General features: G+C 34.5%; 1 long non-coding RNA gene across 1 annotated transcript; it reads right to left on the bottom strand.

Annotated features, from left to right (window-relative positions):
- Positions 1–14,486: 14,486 nt before the first annotated feature.
- LOC149533766 (uncharacterized) lies at positions 14,487–15,313 on the bottom strand. The gene is made up of 3 exons (XR_016357830.1): positions 15,212–15,313; positions 15,087–15,128; positions 14,487–14,999 (listed from the first exon to the last, which is right to left on the bottom strand). It is a non-coding gene; the product is annotated as an uncharacterized LOC149533766 (long non-coding RNA).
- Between the last annotated feature and the right edge of the window lie 1,368 nt (positions 15,314–16,681).

The raw sequence follows: 16,681 nt of genomic DNA, 5'->3' as shown, positions 1-16,681 counted from the left end.
ACCATATCATCTGTCAATATAGAGTACCTTCTAGAATTATCAATAATAGTTGAGGCCACTTCAAATATAAGGACCTTAAACAACTCTGCAAGAAATTCAAGATTAAAAAACATTGGTCCTCCATTTACTTTCCACAAGGAAATGGTCAAGAAAAAGCATCAAATAAGGCCATTCTAAAAATCCTACATAGAATAGTTCATAAAAGTGGTATGGATTGTCATTTATAGATAAATATGGCTTTGTGGGCTTATAGAATGAGTATTCATACTCCTACTAGGGCTACTCCTTTTTCCCTCACATATGGCATTGAAGCAGTGTTACCTTTAGAGGTTGAGATTCATTCACTCAGAGTTTCTCTCAAAGGTTTTATTATAGATGAAGACTACCATGCCATGAGACTTCAAGAGTTACAAAAAGGTTTTCCCTAGAGAATTCAAGGTGGGAGATCTTGTCCTATATTAAAATCCTAAGAATCAACAACATAGAGATCAAAAGGGTAAATTTGAACCTAATTGGCTTGGACCTTACATCATTACAACTTTTCGGTCTGGTGCTTATTTACTGTCTATAGAAGAGGGAGAGCAACTCCCTTATCCTATCAACATCTTGCACTTAAAGAAGTTCTATCCATGATGCCTGGGGGAATCCTTTGTATATATTTATTAATCCTAAAAAAATCCTTTAAAAAAAATGATATATTTCAAAAATCCCAAAAAATGATATATTGTCAAAAATTCTAAAAATTGGAAGATGTCCTAAAAAATGATCATCTTAATGGAAACCTAGCAATAGGCACTTTAATGTATCTCCAAAAAAAAAAAAATTCCAAAAATACAAAAAGAAATGAAAAAAAATTGCAATAAGATCCAAGTGGTGAAAACCTGGAAATGAGTGCTACTCGATGCCTTTGCACCCCTATTTCTTAGCATGTGTCCTCAACACTTAGCCTTTCTCCATTGTTCCTTGTCCTTGTTTCCTTGGTTTGGAATTGGTCTTTGTCTCTATCTAGGGTGCATAACTATGTTAGATTTGGTCTCTTCGATGCATTAGTCTTTAGGACACCTCACAAACTATGTTTTTCAACACCACCCCAACTATATTTTTCAATACAGCCCCTAACATTGAGTGTTTTTTTAACACCTATTGGTTTGGTCCTACCTAGTTTTGTCATGTGATCTTACCTACTTGCAAGAATTTGATCCTTATCCTAAGAACTCAGTATTAGTTAATACACTTAAAGTTTTTAACAAAAACACTTAATGGTTGAGCTATGTCATGATCTTTTCTTTGAGTGCTAATTATTATTAATTTTTGTTGTGTCACCTTGTCTAATAATTCTCTCTAGTATGCATAGTGAGAGGACTTGGGGCATGGAGCATAATTTTCTTTGCTTTTTGCTTGTGGGTGTGGTCTTAAAACTCTAGAGTGTCTCTTGTTGTCCCCTTGAAACACTTAAGAGATTTGAGGCATCATCCTTGATTGTTTTTGCACAATCGTTCTTATGGTCATCCCAAAATTTATGCATTGATGTGAGTGTGGTTTAGCTACATTAAATTAGGTAAGCTAACATCGAAGTCATCTTGACCTTTATGTTTTTGATGCTTATGTTAGAATCTTTTCACATTCCAAACTGATAGAATTAACATTCATATCTTCATAGTTGCATTTGTGACTAGTGATGATTGTGTGATTTTACGATGTCTGTTAATAATGGCCCAATGATGAAAATAAGTTCTTTAATATTCTCTAATGAATGATGAATATAAAATCCAATGTTATAGTTTCTCTATTGCAAGTACACCTTTGCATTTTCATGTAGCTTGCATTGTTATACTTCATGTTAATTTGCATTTTTAGGTTTCATTATGAGTTTGAGAGGGTTTTCCTTCATCTTTCTTGTGGAATTTTAATCAACTATGGTCATGTCTTGATTTTCATTTCCTTATCTTCTTTCATGATCTCAATCAAAATTTTCTATCTCAAATAGTTGATTGATTTTGAGGCATTCTCTTTCTTGAGGAAAACTCTCATTCTTCTTTCCATTTCTTTCCACCTCATCCAAGCTTCTATCTTCCATTCAATTTCACTCCAGTTCTTTTCTTTTAATTCAAATTTGGGGCATAATCTTTAATTCTTGATGATCTACCTTAGTTCTATGAGCCTTATATCTTTCATCTTACATCAAGAACCTTATCTTTAGTTCCATTTGATCAAATTTATCAATATGCTATTTCTCCTCTATTTCATTTTGATTTCGATCACAAGGGGGTAGTACCTATCCAAATTCAATCCTTGATTTAGCTTTATCAATCTTTGGTCCACCTAGGACAACCTTGTCTTTGTCAAGACAAAATTATTCTCAAAATTTGTATTCTTTGTCTTGTTGTGTCCCCTAGTTGACCACACATCTGTGTTGTTTTGTGATCCCAAATCAACCTCACACTTCAAATTTATTCTTTGACTATATGTGTTCCTCAAATTATCACACATCAGTCAAAGAGGGGAAAATGTATGCACCCTAAAATGGTCACCTAGACTATGGGCCCCCATTCTTCAATTTATCAATTTATCAATTTTTCGAATCAATGCATTGCAATATTTTATTAAATCAATTCAAATGATTTTCCTTGATAAAATTTCAATTAATTCAATTATTTCAATATTTCCTAAGGTTTGATCATCTTATTCTAAATCTTATTTAATTAAAAGAAAACTTCTCTTTTAATTAAATAAAATAGCTCCTATTTAATTAAAAGAAAATCTTCTCTTTTAATTAAATAAAATAATCCCCTTTTAATTAAAAATAAAATCCTCACTTAAATATCTCTTTGTGATGAAAAAAGGAAATAAATTAAATAAAAATAAATAAATAAATCATTTTTTCTCTACACTTAAATACACATATTTCTAAGCAGGACTCCTTAATTTCCTCTTTCCACTTTCTTGTCAAACACTTCTCTTTTCTCATTGGTGGAATTTTGTCTCAAATGGATCAAGCCTTATTATCCCATATTGGTTGTGAGAAGCCTTAAACCTCCACAATCGACTATATAAGGAGCCCTCTCCTTCTCATTTCATAATAAGAAGAATAAGAAGAATATATGTTAGTTGTTATAGAGGTAGATTTTATTGTTATACTATAGGTTTGGAGAGCAATTTTGGAGGAGTTTTCATATTAGGGTTTGACCCTTAGGGTTTGGATATTGGAGCTTCATTGCAACTTCTCTCTTCTTGTTTCCCTCATGCATCCATGGCTTCCATCATCATGTTTCATCCTTGCATTTTCATATTAGCTTAGAGTCATATTTTCTTCATAGATTAATCTTGAATTTTTATTTCCTTTCATAGATTGGATTTCATTTTTTGCATTGCTTTCCATTTTTATAATTTAGATTATCTAGCATCCTCATTTGCATGCATATTTTGATCTTTGAATCTCTCATTTTATGGTGTACTTGCATGAGCACAAACTAGGTCAAATTGAGGGCCTCCAGATCTCATTCTTAAGCAATCTTGGATATAATGATTCATAGAAGTGTGTCAACATTTTAGCACACAATATTAGTACATCATCTTGTGGGTACCATCCCTACCAAGGTTTTCCCTCTGATCAAGTGTTTTGCTAGTTAACATATCTAGTGTTAATTGTGCATGAGTATCTTGTTATGGTTTTTTATTATATTGCTCATATGGTTAAAGTTTAATAAGGTTGATAATTGTCATATTAGTTGTATAATTGATTCATACCCCCCTCTTATTTATATTAGTGGACTATATATTCTAAAAAGAGGATGGGTCATATTCATCATGGACCACTTAAATTTCTTTGTGAGACAGTGAGAGATGTTCAAAAGGTGAGCACAAAGAATGATGATGTATGTAAGTGATGTGTGTTGGGGAAGTTTTTGAAAACATATTTTCCAAAGAGTGACACTAGATCTAAGGGTGTTCTTGATCTAGTACATTTAGATGTTTATGGAACAATGTCCATAAAATCTCTCAAAGGATATGAGCACTACGTTACTTTTCTTGATGATTTCTCTAGAAAGATATGGATATACTTATTGAAGACCAAGGATAAGGTTTTCAGTTGCTTCCAAGAGCTCAAGGCTCTTGTGGAGAACTCTACAAGAAGGAGGATAAAGGTCTTTTGGTCAGACAATGATAGCGAGTAAAAGGGAAATGTCTTCTAGGAGTTATGTACCATTGAAGGAATCAAGAGAAAGTGAATTGTTCCTTACAATTCACGCAAGAATGGAGTTGCTAAGAGGAATAAATGTCCTATATTAGAGGAAGCAAGAGCTATGCTACATGACTAAGAAATGCCCCATTACTTATGGGAAGAGGTGTGTAGTACAAGAGTTTACATTCATAATAGGGTTCCACACAAGGTGCTACTGAAGATGACACCAGAGGAACCTTTCAAAAGGAAGAAGTCATATGTTGGTTACTTTAGGATATTTAGGAGTTTGGCATATTGTCATATTCCAAATGATACATGTACAAAGTTAGATTAGATTGTAGAGAGAGGGTACCTTGTTGGGTACAATGAAACCTCTAAGACATATAGGATTAGCAGACATGATGTCAAGTTCATGAAGGACAAGGCATTTAGAAGGTCTAAAGTTTTTCATATAGATGATCATAGTGAGTAGCTAGTAGAAGCTCCAAGGCCAAGTCAAGGGCAACAAAGCTTAAGTATTGTTATCAATACAAGTGTAGGCTCAAGTGGTGAATATTCATAGAATGTGGAGAAATTGGTGTAGCAGGAAATGTATTGAGAAGGCATAAAGGTTGATAATTCATCCTCTAGAGTTGGCAGTAGGAACCATGATGTTCTAGATACACAAAGGGATACTTAGGAGTTTATGAGAGGTCCTAGGAAGAGTACTAGACAACGAAGACAACTAGCCAAGTTCAATGACTATGATGCATTAGTTAGTTACTTGGTAAACAATGATCCTTCTAGCTATTAGGAGTTTGTAGAGCATTAGGTATGGTGAGATGCTATGGTTGAGGAATATTCCTTAATAATGCATAATGATGTGTGGGAGTTACTGCCTAGACCAAAACATAGGAAAATAGTTAGATGGCATTGGATCTATAAGATAAAGCATGATGCAGATGGTAGCATCAAGAAATACAAGGCAAGGTTTGTAGAAAAGGGGTTATCTCAAAAAGAGGGAATAGACTATAAGAATAAATTTTCTCCAGTGGCCAGGTGTACTTCTATATGAGTTGTGATATCATTTGCAACATAGATGGGATGACAAATCCATCAAATGGATGTCAAGACAACATTCCTTAATGGTGAGTTGAAAGAGGAGGTATACATAGAGAAACCAGCAGGCTTTGTAGCACACAACAAAGAGACCCGTGTGTGCATATTGAAGAGTGCCTTGTATATACTCAATGAAGCTCCCAAAGCATAGTATGAGCACATTGATACCTACATGCAAGAAATGGGCTTTGTAAAGAGTGAAGCAGATGCTAACCTCTACTACTTAGTGGTTGGGAGTGAGGTTCTCATTCTTATTCTTTATGTGGACAACCTATTTCTTATAGGTTCACTAGGGATTATAGAGGATTGTAAGAGGGACCTTGCAAATGAGATTGAGATGAAGAATTTGGGACTTATGTACTACTTTCTAGGTATGGAGGTGCGGAAGACAGATAGAGAGATTTTCCTCAGTCAAGGGAAATATTACATTGAAATGTTGAAGAGATTTAGGATGGAGGATTGCAAAGCCATGTTTACACCCATGATCATGAATTGGAGGAAGGTTGATACATCTAGGGAGAAGGAATTAGATTCCACCTTATAAAGGCAGTTTATTGGTTCTCTTATGTATTTAATCAGCACCAGACTAGATATAGCATTTTTAGTAAACTCTCTTAGCCAATTCATAGTTGAACCAAAGAGAATGCATTGGACAACAACTAAGCATGTGTTGCATTACTGATGTGGTACAATTGAGTATGGGTTTAGATATGTTTGAGTGTAATGGGCACCTTGGAAATGCCCAAGAACTAAACCAATTGCTGAAAGCGATTTTAATGTCTTTGCATAGGTTTCAATCCACACAACATGAGCAAGAAGAAATTTATGCAAATTGAAGACTGAACTACTATTGAAATAATATTAGTTCTCACAATGATAAAATCAAGCACATAGCAATGTATTCCAAAGGCCAAACCCCAAGGGAATGATGTTTAGAATGTTACAAGAGAGGATGAACGTCCTCTAATGCCAATAAAGATATGTGACTCACACATCCAAGCTCTTATCAAATGCAATTCACAATCATCCGATACAATCATCCCATACTTAAAAATGACTCTCCCACCTCTATTTATACTTTTCCTACACCCTTCTAGAAGGAAATAAAATATTAAATAATTACAAGTACTAGAAGCTTTCCCCTTCCAATAATTAATGCACTCTCTAGAAACTCCTCCATTGCAATACAATTATTAATTGTACTTCTAAAAAATTAAATTACTAGAGGCTTCCCCCTTTTCAATAATTAATACACACTCTAGAAGCTTCTCCCTTGTAATAGAGTAATTAATTAAATTAATTAAATATAAAGTCACCTTTTAATTTTTAATTCATTTATTGACTTTGTAAGAAATTAATTTAATTTCTTCTTATGCTTCACTTAACCTTTGGAGAATGTGAAGGCTAAAAGATGGGGTCATTACAGTTTGCCCTTCTTGAAATTGCTTGTCCTCAAACAATCTCAGTTCTATTTGTTGTAGCACCTACTCACTCTCCCAAGTAGCATCTTCCTCTGGCAAATATCTCCATTTGACTAAATATTCTTTAATCAACTTGCTTCATAGATTCCTTTCCCTAATATCCAGAATAGCCTCAGGAATTAATATGACCTTAGTCTCCTCATCTAATGGTTGTAATTTTTCTAAAGGCACAACTCTCTAACTGATGGCTTTCTTAAGCCTTGACACATTAAACACATTATGCACTCGACTACCCTCTGGAAGCTCAATCATGTAAGCAACCTCACCCACCTTGTGAATCACTTTGTATGTTCCATGAAACCTAGGCTTCAACTTCTCTGCTCCACTTTTCTTGAGTGATAACTGCCTATATGGTTGTAGCCTCAGGTAAACCATATCCCCAACCTTGAAACTACACTCTATCCGGTGCTAGTTAGCACACAATTTTTGCTGATTTTGGGCTTGCTATATATTCTCCTTGAGCACCCTCAAAATATCCTAACTATCCTGCAAGAAGTGTTTTTCTTTACGAACTCTACTATCCCCTAAAAGAAGATCCATGAAACTAGGCACTTCATAACTGTATAGTGCCATGAATGGAGTCATCTTGATGGAAATATGATAAGTGATGCTATAACAATACTCACCCATATGTAGCCATTTGACTCAAGCCCTCTATTGTGCAGTCACATAGTTCCTTAGATATCCTTCCACCCATTTATTCACAATCTTTGTTTGTCCATCTGTCTATAGATGATAACTAGTGTTAGGTGTAAGATTTGTACCACACAACCTAAACAACTCATGCCAAAAATTACTCATAAATTTACTATCCCAATCACTAACAATGAAACTAGGTAGCCCATGTAACCTGAATATCTCTTTGAAGAAAAGATCAGCCACCTATGCTTTTGTGTAAGTGGATGGAATCACAAAGAAGTGAGCAAACTTTTTTAGTCAGTCAACTATCACATAGATGGAATCTTCCCCTTGTACTTGTGGTAACTTGGTGATGAAGTCCATAGAAATACTTTCCCATTTCCTATCTGGAATTGGCAAAGGTTTTAACAACCCTATAGGATATGTGTGCTCCTCCTTGTTTTGCTAAAAAATTACACACTCCCTAACATGCTTCTAAACATCATCCTTGAGCCCTTTCCATGTGAACTGCTCATAGATCTGCTTGTATTTCTTAAAGATCCCTAGATGTCCAGCTATAGGTGTATCATAAAATGCCTTTAGTATTACCTCCCTAAACTGTGATGAAGGAATCAAATATATCCTACCCTGAAACTTAATCAATCCATCCATCACCATGTAATGATCATCATGTATGGTCCCTACAATTACTCCATAAGCCCAAGTGTCCCTCCTATACTCTTCTATGATCTTATTTCTCCAATCTCCTATGATCTCAGTTATAGCACAAATATGAGGTCTCTTGGATAAAGCATCTGCCACCACATTCTTCTTACCTTTGACAAACTCAATGTCAAAGTCATAGGCCTGTAACTATGTAATCCACTTTTTTTGTCTATCATTCAAATCATGTTGTCTCATGAAGTATTTTATGTTGTTGTGATTGGTTTTGATGAAAAACTTTCTGCCAACTAAGTAGGATGGAAACTTAGCCAATGCATGCATTATAGCCAACATCTCCTGATCATAGATGGAATAGCTCCTCTCCACTCCATGGAGCTTCCTACTCTAAAAAACAATGGGATGCTTCTCTTTCATCAAGACCACCCCAATCTGATTTCCTGACACATCACAATGAAGCTTAAATGGCTTTGTGAAATCTAGTAGAGCTAGTATCAGACATAATGAAATCACCATCTTGAAATGATCGAAGCTTCTCTGAGTTGTCTCTATCCATGTAAAGGCCCCTTTCTTGGTAAGGTCTATCAAGGGTGCAACAATTTGTGAAAATCCCTTAACAAATCTCCTATAAAATCTGTAGAGACCAAGGAATCCCTTAAGTTGTGTAAGATTTGTAGGAGTAGGCCAATCAAAAATAGCCCTAATCTTTTTAGGATCTACCCGAACTCCATCTGCACTAATGATATGCCCAAGGTATAGTAGCTTAGTCATCCCAAACTCGCACTTTGATTCCTTGGAATATAGTGACTCTTTATCCAAAGTGGAGAACATCATCACAAGATGTTGTAAATGCTCCTCTCAAGTCTTACTAAAGACTAAAATGTCATCAAAGAAAATCAAGACAAATATCCTAAGCTACTCTCTGAATACCTGATTCATGCAACTCTGTAATGTAGTAAGGGCATTGGTTAGCCCAAATGGCATAACCAAAAAATCAAAGTGGCCATAGTGACACCAAAAAAGTCTCTTCTCAATGTCCTCCTCCCTCATCTTGATGTGATGATACCCTAACCGTAGATCAATCTTTGTAACAAAGCATGCATCATGCAACTCATCAATCAACTCATCTATTCATGAGATGGGATATTTTTTCTTAATGGTCTTCTTATTTAATGCCTTGTAATTGATGCACATGGGCATCTTCCCATCCTTCTTCTTTACCAACACTGCTGCTGAAGCAAAGGGGCTCTTATTAGGCTTGATATGCCCCATCTCTAACAACTCCTTAATTTCCCTCTTTATCTCATCCTTGTGTTTCTTAGGATGATGATAAGGAGTAATCATAACTAGTTTGGCTCCCTCCTTGAGCTCAATAACATGCTCTATCCCTCTGTCAGGAGGAACCCCATGCAGAATCTTGCCAAATACCTTAGTGTGCCTATCAAGTCTCTCCTAGATATTTGGTGGATGACTCTTCACCTATGGCTCTTGTGAAGTTGGCATAGTGAAACATTCCACTACCCACTCTATGTTATTATGCCAAAAAAGTATCTGCATTCTCCTCATGGAAACTACTCTACAACTCCCATATGAAAGCCCTCTAAGTACAACAGTTCTTCCCTCATGCTGAAACCTCATCTCCAATTTTGCTAGGTTAAGTGTGAACTCTACTAGTGAGGCCATCCATTTCATGTCAAGGATGACATCATAGTTTCCCATGTCTACCACATAAAACTCATCCTCTAACTCATAGCCATCTCCAAACTTGATGTGAAGATTAGATATCTTCTGAGTACATAATAGTTTGTCACCAGTAGCTACCATGACTCTAAACCTGATGTGCTCCTTAGTCTGTAGACCTCTCTTGGCTACCAATTGTGCATCTATAAAATTATGTGTAGCCCCAATGTCAATGAGTGAGATCACTTTCTGCCCTTGGATAGTACCCCTGACCTTAAATGTGATTGCCTTCTAAGCCCCCATTAATCATGATAATGATTTCTAATCCTTAAGAATGTTGCTCACCTTTGTAGTGCTATCCTCATTTGAATCATAGTGCTAATCCTCCCTCTCTGACTATGACTCTTCAACTGAGAAATACTCCATTTGATTTGCCTTAGCCTTGAGAGGACACTTATGAGATAAACCCCAAGGCTCTCTACAATGAAAACGTAAATTCTTCTTTCTTAAATCAGTCAAGGTGTCATTATTCAACTTATCTCTTTTTGGCTAAGCATCCTTGTGAATAGTTTTTTAATCCTTCTCCTTGTCCTTTTTCATATAAAAATCCCTATGCTGAAATCTACTCCCAAATGAAGAAGGTGCTAAGTCATGAGCCTTTTTAGTGGACTCCTACAACATAGTTGGGTCATGCCCCTTGACCCAACCTCACAAGGGTTCTGAAAGTTCATCCGTAAACAACACTACTAACCTCCTCTCTGAAATATCTATGACCAACACAACTAACCTCTGAAACTCACTGATATATGTCTCAACTGATCCCCACTACTTGAGTTGTGGCAACTCCTTTAAATGTAATTTGGGATCCCTGGTATCAAATCTTTCTACGAGCTTCTTAGTGAACTCCTCATAAGATGTGATCTAATTATGCCCCAAGGTTACCATGTCATGGTGCCACCACTCATGTGTCAATCCATCCAAGTGAATAACTACATACTTTATAGCCTCCTCTTCAGGCATAGGATTCAGCTGCTAGTATGTATCCATCTTCTGCACCTAAGCTCGTGTGGTCATCTTCCTTGAAGCATCATAATATGGTAAAGAAAGTTTCCCAACTTTCTTCCACAGCTCAAGGTTTTGACTTCTTCTTCTTGATTTAAGCACGTGTCTCATCCTCGAGTCCAAGTAATCTCTAAGGAATGTCTTCCTAAAACTTTTCTCCACTATCTCCCAATCCCTCCTAAACTAATCTTGTAACTCTGTAATGTGTGGTTCATTAATCGGCTGAACTAGATCTCTGGATGGGAAAGTGGGTAGAAGATGTCTTGAGCTAGCTATTTGAGCTAGGCATGCAACATGTCTAAAGTTATCAGCCTCATTCCCATTGTTGTCATGTCCATTATTACCATTAATGTTGCCTTGGTCTCCATTATCATTGCCCCTATTTTTGTTTCCATTGTTGGCATCACCCAGATTAATATTGATTCCCATCTGTCTAGCCATTAGTTGCAACATCATATCCATTCACCTATTCTGCTCCTGAAATGTATCCAATAACCTCAACATTACATTTTTCTGATCTGGACTGGTATTCCTATCATCTTGATCACCCATACTAATGTCTTGTTCAAAGAGTATCTCCTTTATATTTGTATGACTAGATTGTATGTCCCTCTGCATGGATGAACTACCCTGTTCATTTTGCAAGTCTGAAATCCTACTCTATCTTGCTCTGGTATTGTAGAAATTATAAAGCCCTTGTCACATGCTCAAACATAGATGTTGAAGATCTCCATAGGATGGCATGACTTATAGCTTTGATACCATTGTAATGGGCACCTTGGAAACGCCCAAGAACTAAACCAATTGTTGAAAGTGATTTAAATGTCTTTGCATAGGTTTCAATCCACACAACATGAACAAGAAGGAATTTATGCAAATTGAAGATTGAAGCACTGTCGAAATAATATTAGTTCTCACAATGATAAAATCAAGTACATAGCAATGTGCTCCAAAGGCCAAACCCCAAGGGAATGATGTCTAAAATGTTACAAGAGAGGATGAATGTCCTCTAATGCCAAGAAAGATATGTGACTCACACATCCAAGCTCTTATCATGTATGTAATTCAAAATCATCTGATACAATCATCCCATAATCAACAATGACTCTCCTACCTCTATTTATACTTTTCTTACAACCTTCTAGAAGGAAATAAAATATTAAATAATTACAAGTACTAGAAGCTTCCCCCTTCCAATAATTAATGCACTCTCTAGAAACTCCTCCCTTGCAATACAATAATTAATTGTGCTTCTAGAAAATTAAATTACTAGAGGCTTCCCCCTTTTTAATAATTAATACACACTCTATAAGCTTCTCCCTTGTAATACAGTAATTAATTAAATTAATTAAAATCACCTTTTAATTTTTAATTTATTTATTGACTTTATAAGAAATTAATTTAATTTTCTCTTATGCTCCACTTAGCCTTTGGAGAATGTGAAGCTAAAAGATTAGGTCATTACATTGAGGTGAAGGTATTATATTGATAGGCTATAGTGATGTAGATTGGTCAAGTGGTACAATGAACAAAAGGAACACTTAAAGGTATTATCTCCATTTGGGATCAGAAGTTGTATCTTGGTTCAGTAGGAAGCAAAATAAATAGCATCTAGCATGGTAACATGTGAAGCTATATGGCTTCGAAAGTTGTTAGTGGCCTTATTTGGTCAGAAGGTTGAGACTACTATGATAAATTACGAAAATCAAAGTTGCACCAAGTTTTCTAAGAATCTAGTGTTTCATGATAGGTCTAAACATATAGACATCAGATATCACTTCATCACAAATTGTGTACAATGGAGGGTTGTCCATCTATAGTACATACCTATAGAGGAGAAAGTAGCAGACATTATGACAAAGGCATTAGGGAAGGTGAAATTCATCTTCTTCAGAGATAGGTTAGGTGTCATGTGGAACAACTTCCTCACTAAGAGGGAGTGTTAGTTTTGGTCGCTTTGGACAATTGTGCATCCTTATGTAAATATTTAGAGAATAATAGTTTTAATAACTATTAGTTAGAGGAGGGAAAATTATTTGTTAAATAGTTGACTCCTTTTAGAAGCAACTAGAAATCTAATCAAGGTTATGGTTGTTAAGTTTTTATTATTACCTCAATTGTCAATTGAGAATCTATCTCGGTTGTTGGTTTTCCAATAGGAGTAGTATATAAGGGGGTAAGGAGGGCATTTGGAGAACACAAGTTGAAGAAGCATTTGTAGTGTAAGAAAATGAGTTTGCACTTATAGAAAATTATCTTTCCATGTTAGCAAGGGCATAGTAATAGTGTTAGGGATAGCATCAAAGGAATATCAACAGGAGAAATTGGGAGGTTGTCGGAGTTCTGCCAATACGAGGCAATCAATTTTGTATCTCTTGATTTTTTGAAGTTAATATAATTCTCAATCTATAGAATTGGTATTCGCTTAGAGGTTCTTCCAAGGATAATTTGCTTGAAAATATTGTGTCATTATGTTGCATATTTCTTTCCGCATTATTTGGTGAAGTTGCAGTTGTGTTATCTTTCGATAGTAGTTGTGAATTTATTTTCGACAATTAAATAATCATTTAAGAAGGGAGATTAATAATCAGTGACTATAATAAGATTTTTCACAGTGTAGACATTCTTGCTCATGGATATGTCTTATGAAAACTGCCTCTTCATGCCCGATCTCTAATCGGGTTTCAACCGTAAACAACTACATATATATGTATATATATATATGTATGTATGTATATATATATATATATATGTATGTATATATATATATATATATATATGTATGTATATATATATATATGTATGTATATATATATGTATATATATATATGTATATATGTATATATATGTATATATATATGTATATGTATATGTATATATATATCTAATCGAGTTTCAACCCTAAACAACTACAAATGATTTTCTTTATATATATATATATATATATATATATATATATATATATATATATATACATGTATATATATATATGTATATATGTATATATATATGTATATACATATACATGTATATGTATATACATATACATGTATATACATATATGTATATACATATACATGTATATGTATATATGTATATATATACATATATATGTATATGTATATATACATATATATACATATATATGTATATGTATATATATATATATATGTATATATGTATATATGTGTATACATATATATGTATATATGTGTATGTGTGTGTGTGTGTGTGTGTGTGTGTGTGTGTGTGTGTGTATCTTCAATATAGAATTTATTTGATTGAAACTACAAAACATCAACATTTCTATTAAACATTTTTATCTTAACCAAGATAATTTCTTATTTAGTAGGAGGGTAGCTTCTATCTCAAGGTTATGTCTACTCCTCTTGATACACAAATTAAAACATATAAAATCAACATCAACTTTTAAACATCACACACTAAGAAAAAAATTAAGCTTGTAAGCAGTAAGTCAACTTTGACTATTTAACACTTCTAACTTAAGAATCAACCCTTAGTATCTATATTTAAGCTGTCTAATTACTAACACTTTTAATTTTTCTAAATTGCTTTCATATCATTAATCAATCAATATTAAATTCAATCAATATTAAATCGAGTAGCATAATATAATTTATAATCTTAAATACAATTGCGACAAAGGACAACAAATCAGATGCTCCTCTAATTCTGAAATTTCATTATCTTGTCTTGAAGAATTCTCGTAGTTTTCCATTAATTTGTATTAAAGAATCATTTCTCAATTTTTAAGTTACCCATTTCCCTTGGTTAAGCACCATCTTCTAAACTGAAAAGAAAATCCAACGGAATTGGTTTGCCATTTCACCTCCTTTCAACAAGTACATAGACTGCAATTGAATCACAGCAAGTGTTGGCTCTTTCTCAACAAGTACACAAGACCCATTTATTCAAATCCAGCTGGAAAACTTTATTAATCATAACATATATACTCATGACCATGTTAGCCATAAGCCAATCTTTTTATTTATTTAGTAGAGTGATTGATCAAAAGCCACAAGAACGAAGGCCTGCAATTGTACTCTCACTACATCCAGTGGCAGTGGGATCACATCTCTTTACTTCAGAGCATGAGCAGGGCAAAGTGAGTATTGAATACACCTTACATTCTGCTCCTGTATCAGCCGGGCATGGTTCATTCCTTATGCATCCATCTGCTCAATTTTTGAACATCTAATACAAATCAAAATAGGCACAAATCTTTAAAAAACTTGTGAAAACAAATTATTCCTAATTCCAACCTGGGTGTGGGCATTTTGAAGCTTCAACTCCAATATCAACATCTGTACATAAGAATAAGAATGTTTTAAGCATTTTGGTACTAGAAAGTATGTGCTACTAACCCTAAAACAGAGCAAACAGTCACCTGTTGATAATGTTATCAATGTCAAAGCAACCAAGACAAATGCCATTGCTGCAATCTTCTCCCTTCAAGCCATATTATCTCTCTCTCTCTCTCTCTCTCTCGTGTTTTTGTGGAATTTTTCTTTGAGTTGTTGATATTTATACTCATTCAGCGAGCTGTTGATGTTTATCGAGTATGGAAAGTTTCTACTTTGACCATTTGCATTGTTTAGAGTAGTCAAGTTAGGATAATGATATGACGTGATAAAACACATGATGGGGTTGATGAGTTATGGTGCACATCATTTTTGACTTGTATTGTGCGTGGACATGCAAAGGTCAGTTAAAGGTATTGATGGAGATGTTGTTTTAAAACGTGCTAACTTGAGCATTTTTCTGCCTGAATGAATGGCTGGCCTATTTTGACTTCACTTTCCTTTCTTTCTCATTAGAGTTGAGATATTATCTTTGAAAGGAGGTCATTTAAGTCATGCTTTAATGTGGATGTTAGGTTCGTTGGGAGGTTTGTTGGAGTTGTTAAAATCAGAAGTTCAAAAGAAAAAGTAATTTAAAAAATAAAACTAACACTTGTACCGGCAGGTCCAAGTGACATTCCGATTTAATGCAACAATCAAATTTCAAAAAACTATAGTACGAATAAATTGGAAGCCAATGGAACATCAGCATTGCACATCATCAATAGAAAATAAGCATCCACTAATAAATCAGCATAGAAACTCTGAAATTACAGCCATCAAATCAGTTTCAGAGTTTTTATCAGGAGATTGGATTTAAGTGCTGCAACTAAGAAAGGAGGCTCCAAAGTTCCAAAATATTGCCATTTGTTTCCAGTATTGAGCTTCAATGAGATGTTATATTATGCTTTCAAGTAATAAGTTTGTAAAGAATACTGAATATAAATCAAGCTGCAAAGTGTAAGCCAATTGACTAAGGGAAGTCCATGTTATAAAACCATTATATACAAGAAAAAGCCCACAAACTCACTACATGAAGAAACAAAAAGATTCAGATTATAGCAATGTTCTTTTACAAAAATAACCCATTTTCATGGCAGCTATGCATAGTTTTCCTACAGAGAGTTCCAAACCCTATCCGCAGCCCTATTTTTCATATGAAGAACTTGTGAGTTTGTTAACATGTTAAAATGCCACACATGTTCAAATTCTATATGAATCGCATACACAAATTTCTGAAAGCACAAGTTTCTGAAAGCACAAGAAGATAACAAATAATATAAATCAAAATCAGAATAGCCCTTGCTATTTAAAAGCATTCTGATTTTTGTGTCTGGTGTTCTGATTAGAAAATAGTGAGCACCTAGGGTCTTAAATTATCCTCAACTCTGGTTATCCAAAAGTGAAGCAAATATTCCTCTTTTCAAATCAAGCAAGTAGTACAATTATAACTTCATACTAAGTTACTAAGTTTCAATAGGTACAATGTAATCTTATACTAAAATTGTAAACAAGAA

The sequence above is a fragment of the Cupressus sempervirens genome, chromosome 10 (genome assembly GCF_028749045.1).
Source record: "Cupressus sempervirens isolate cs-2001-9-10 chromosome 10, ASM2874904v1, whole genome shotgun sequence".
In the NCBI taxonomy this organism is placed as follows: domain Eukaryota; kingdom Viridiplantae; phylum Streptophyta; class Pinopsida; order Cupressales; family Cupressaceae; genus Cupressus; species Cupressus sempervirens.
This window is presented reverse-complemented; position numbering and strand designations above follow the sequence as displayed.